We start from the raw sequence: 6,000 nt of genomic DNA on the forward strand, positions 1-6,000 counted from the left end.
GGAAAAAAGATTATCTAGAGTGAAAAATTAATCATTAATTTTATCATTTTTATTATACGTGAGTTTTATTATTTTACTTTAAAAGTGAGGGTAAAATATCTAAACAGACTAAATGAAAATCGATATTATATGATAGTTCTAAAAGATATAACGTTACATATATGTCCAATTTTGACAATAAAATTATATAAATCGAAGCAAATCAACTCGATTTAACCTTTTTTCATGTAAATCGAATTAACATAGTTCGATTTAGCCATACACTATATAAATCGAATTTTAGCAGTGGAACACATACATCGATATTAATGAATTCGATTTATGTGAATAGAATTTTGATTTATGTGAATAGAATTTTGCATGTGTAAATCGAATCAAGTACATTTGATTTATTTGCATGTGGTGTCACATATATAAATCGAAGCTCATTGATTCGATATATATATATATATATATATATATATATATATATATATATATATATATATATATATATGCAAATTTTATAAATCGAGTTACATTAATTTGATTTACTATAATAGCTACGCATATAAATAGGAGCTAATTGTGAAATCCTCATTATAGTGGGACTCACAATGACTAGTGATGATAGTTTTTTAGTTTTTGTGTACTATAGAAGATCGATTAAGAAAAAAACACGATCTAGAATAAAATTTACTAATAAGGATCCGTTAAGTGTTTTTTTTATCAAATCTTCTACGAGTTTCAGAATACTATAATCCAAAAACTAGGACTGAATGGCATCAAACGGGTAGAGAAGTTATTCTATAGAATTCCAATTTCTGTTTTACATGATGGTGTGAAGTACGATTCCTCCGTTATAGACAGTGACAAAGATTTGCAAGTTTTGTTATACTGTCATCGTTAGTTTTTCGAGGTGAGGACCCCTGAGCTATTTGCCAAGCTTGTAGACGTGCTCTGTAGTTCAGGAGGATCGAACCGTAATTCCCAATCTGTTGCAATGCCAACCGCCTCTAGTTCAATGCTTGTTGGTTCTTCATCATCTGTGACTATGATTGCACTTGAGGCAGTTTTGGTTGCATCTCTGTCCTTCGCAGCTGATCTAAACCGTGATTGTGACAGAAAAATAGGTGATAATCGACCCTTTGGTGAGCTTGCTATTGCGATGGTCGGTACTCTTGTTATGATCCCGATTTCCAGGGAGGGTGGAGCACCAGATGGTGTCGAAGATGCACTGCATGATGATGATGATGATGATGCCACTACTCTAAGTACGCATGTGACGGGCCTGGATTTAGAACAGCATCAAATCGTAACACATGCTGCACCCTGTTGGTCCAATGAATGTGCCAACTCTGTAAGGTAGAGAGAAATTATAGCTTGCTGCCTTTGCCATCCTTCGACATCAAGAAATTGATGTTGAGTGTAGCTCGCGGTCGATGCTGTACTCTACCAAGCTATGGTAGCACCCGATCCACCTGATGGCACTTTATGACAGCAAAGTAGATCAATGCCGTCATAGACCTCCATAACGACATATGATGTGGACCTAGTATCTCGGGATGCACAACCTGAACGACATCCGGCGAGCTATATGACATCCACGCAAACTGCAAAGAGAAATGGTTTTCTCATGTTATTGTAAACAGTAAAAAGACAAAATAACTGAAGAATAAAAAGTATGAAAGGTTAACACTCACATTCCCAACCCGAATTAAATCTATCCTGAGCTTGTAATGCACAACTCGAGGTCCCTTCTCGTTCAACGTTGGCTGAAAACCTAACCACCTGTGACCCAAGACATGTTATCAACAACGACCATAAACCGAAAAAATATTAACGCACATAACAACCATAAACATAAATTACCTCAATGCCAATGACCAATGAAAGGCATCTAACCTATCATGCCTAAAACTAGGGAACCACCAGAAGATTTATGATTGAAGGAGCTGCAACGGACCGGCCAACTTTACCACATTCTTATAAGCCACACGGCACATGCACCGGTAGAGCTATGAAAGAGCAGCTGATTCCAAAGTGTATCTACCCACGTCTTCTAGCCTGGCTATGTACGGTAGCCAACAGATGTGAAGACGTGTACCAGACATGTCACTGAAAAGCTGAGTCGATAACAACATCATGATGTATGCTCTTGCATACCTCCTCACCGTATCCTCGTCCGCGTCTTGGAGCAGCTCACTGAATGTCTCCTGCTTCCAAGTACATTTCATAGCGAACTTATCGATGCAGTTTGAAGGAGGTAAGACACCCAACAATTCCTCAAACCAAGCTCAAGATGGACAGGCACCGTCGATGTATCTCTCAAAGTTTGTCAGACATCCATTGACGTATTCACCATCGATCGACAGTCCTAGCTAGTACGCTGCATCCTGCAACGTAATCATGCACTCCTCGAATAGTATGCGTCTCTAGATGCCATCTCTCTATAAATACACTCACTAATGGCTCATCCAATCTAAACCAGGTCTCGTGTAGTCTCGTAAGATGGTATAAACCAGCCATATGTAAATATGGTACGATCCTATCATCTGAGGACATACCATGCTCCCTTCGCATGCTGGTGACCCATTGGTGGGCTACAAAACAATAAAAAATTCTTTCTAAGAATTATAAGAAAAAAGTTCACTAAAGGAATATTAAATAATATGTCCTGATCGAAAAAAATTCTCTAAATCAAAACAAACAATCTTACAAGTTAAAAAAGACACTTCCAACCTAAATCTACAAGGACCTAATGCGAAAAATTCCAACAAAAATAATTAATGTAAGACATACCACAATTGTCAATTACTATTATTATTTACCCTTAATTTAAATCCTAACTAAATTAATTTTCACTACTTAACTTAATATTTATAACTTAGAACATGTATACCTTACAAATTCTAAGAGACTCTCTAGTCACTACTCTAATAAATAGATATTTATAATCACTACTCTAACTGTCATTTGTAGTTTAAAAATTTTAATTTCTAACTAATGTTTATAAAGAAATACTCTAAGCAGCTTAATATTAATAACATTTTTAATCTATCTTTAAAAAAAGTTTATTCACTAATCTCTTCATTGATGATACTAGCAATATGGACAAACCCGTCCAACCGATAAATACGATCCTAGTTGTCCTCCATGTTAGCAGTTTTGAATCTTGTGGTGTTATTGTCAAAATTTTCTCTCTAAGGTGCGTATGGGTGGGGAGGGAGATTGTGAATTATAATTTGAAGCAACTGAATTTGAGTTTTATATATAGGTGTAATGTTAGTAAATCGAATCTATTTACCTATGCTCGCCAACACATATAAATCGAAGCAACTCTATTTGATTTAGTAGGTGATGTAAATCGAAACCACTTGTTTCGATTTACTATGGATGTAATTTGAAATCCATTGTTTCAAATTACTATGTGCTAGTCATGTCACCTATTTAACCTAACTAACTCGATTTTTACCTAACCCTACTAAATCGAATCATATTGATTCAATTTACCTTGATATGACCTAAATCGAGTCTAACAAATTCGATTTACATATAAACACAAACAAGGCATGCATGTAACATTATATCATCTAGGACTATCACGTAATATTAGTTTTCATTTATTTTGTTTAGATGTTTTACCCTAAAAGTGTTTGATATTTATTTTTTCACACTACCAATCTCTAAATTTGGTAATGCTAGAAAGATAAAAAAAAAGTCAAAATTTGTCTTATTTAATATTTATTAATTGTTGTAACAATTAATAAATATTAAATAAAATAAATTATGATTATTTTTTGTTAATATTTTTTTGTTATCAAATATTTTTGTTATTATATTAGAAAACATAAAAAACTATAAAAAATTCAATATAAATAACCATGGTGCTCTTAGCAAAACCCTATTCTCATAATTACATGTTTGAGTTACCAAGAAAAATTTAGAATATTTTAATAATTTAATTTAAGATTTATTTATTTTATATCTTAAAAGCACATGTTTTAAATTTTTAATGTATTTATTTTGTATTTATTAAAAAAAATTTAAATTTTTTATTAATAGTAATCTTATTATATGCCCAAAGTATATATTAGCTAAATCATTTAATTTATTCTCAAAATTTTTTAAATTATATAATGATTTTTTTAGGACTAATTTTAATTTTATATTTAACATTTAAAACGTACAATTTTTATTATTACACATCTTATTTTATGATATTTTAGTTTTACAGTCAAAATTAAATTATTTTTTTTCTAAAAATATTCATTTCTTCTAATATGATCAAAAGAGCAACAACAACAACAATAACAACAACAACAAAAATAACAATAATAATAATAATAATAAATATTTGTAGAAAAAAGTCTTAATTTAAAAATATAATAAAATAAAATATTTTAAAAAATAATAATGATACTTTAAATTTTAAGAACATAATTAGGAATTAAGTCCTAATAAAACAACAAACATTTAGAAATGGAGGCAAGCTATATTAATAATACTTACTTTATTTACAAAAAAGACATATTTTTTTTGCAATCACAATTTTGTCATCAACCAATAAAAATTTTAAAAAGGACAAATCCTAGTAAATGACAATCATAATTTATAAATCACCATAATATGGCACTCCTCTAAATTTCAAAATGACTGGGTATGAATGTAGAAAAGTTATTCTAAATATTTGAATAATAAAATTTTGGTTTAATTATTCTGTTATTTTCTATAATTTTACTAAATTTATAATTAGATCTTTATTTTTTTTCAATTGAGTCTTTGTATTATTTTTAATTCTGTAATTAATTAAGTCATTTTTAGTGTTAAAATGTTAAGAATTAACTGAATATTTATCCACAAATTGAAAGTATTCACAATTAAAAATCTAATTATATTTTTGACTACGTATTTTTAATGAGAAATATTTCATTAATTATAACGTTCTTAACATGAAAAGACCTAATTACAAAATAAAAAAAAAGTGTAGAGACCTAATTGAAAAAAAAGTATAAAAATCTAATTGTAAATTTGATGAAATTAGAGACTAAGAAAATAATTAAACCTAAAAATTTCATATATAGATTTCTAAACTACTCCATTAGATGTTTTATTTTCACTTGAGGGAAAGAAAATGGTATAATAGTAAAATAATCTTTAGCTCGAATTTCATATAGCATAATGTAATGAACAATAATGTAAAAAAAAAAAAAAAAAACCACCAAAAGGAAGGAATGGGGTAATTTACATAGATAAATTGAATAACGATCAAAATTATACGGATATTCTAAACTGAATATGGTTACATGCATGTCTCGTTTGACTTTATGTAAATTCAATAAATTAAATTCAATTTACACTTTTTCAATATAAATGGAATCAATTAGATTTAATTTAGTATGTCTAATGTTTTTGACATAGTAAATCGACACGCATAGATTTGATTTACTAGCCATAAGCCTCTAACAACACGCAACAATGGTAAATCGAATCAAATGAGTTCGATTTATAGGGGAAGGTATCCACTAGTATATCAGATACAACTTATTTTGATTTACTAAGGATGTTGTGTGAAAGGTAAATCAAGCCTAATTGATTCGAATTACTAGGTAGGATTTTTAAATTAGTATTTCGAATTTACTTAATTCGATATTGCTACAAGTATGTCCTATATAAATAAAATCAAAAAGTTTGTTCTTCATAAGAGTGACACTCACAATGGCTAGTGATGATTTTTTAGTTCTTGTATACTACAGAAGAAAAAAACACAAAAGAGAATAAAATTTATTGGTAAAGATTTGTGAAACACGGACATTTCGCTAAGTTGTCATGTCTTCATATCAGACACATTTCGGATGCGAAACTCATCGACATTCGTCAGACACATGTGTTTGCTGTGTCCAACCGTGTCTTAATAAAAATAAAAAATTCTTTTCCGCACACACTTGAACACACCTAAATACCATCATGTGTCAGTGTGTCCAGCCTTATTATTAGCATGTATCCTTGAAATAAATTTAG

Source organism: Arachis hypogaea, chromosome 20, assembly GCF_003086295.3.
Source record: "Arachis hypogaea cultivar Tifrunner chromosome 20, arahy.Tifrunner.gnm2.J5K5, whole genome shotgun sequence".
Taxonomy (NCBI): domain Eukaryota; kingdom Viridiplantae; phylum Streptophyta; class Magnoliopsida; order Fabales; family Fabaceae; genus Arachis; species Arachis hypogaea.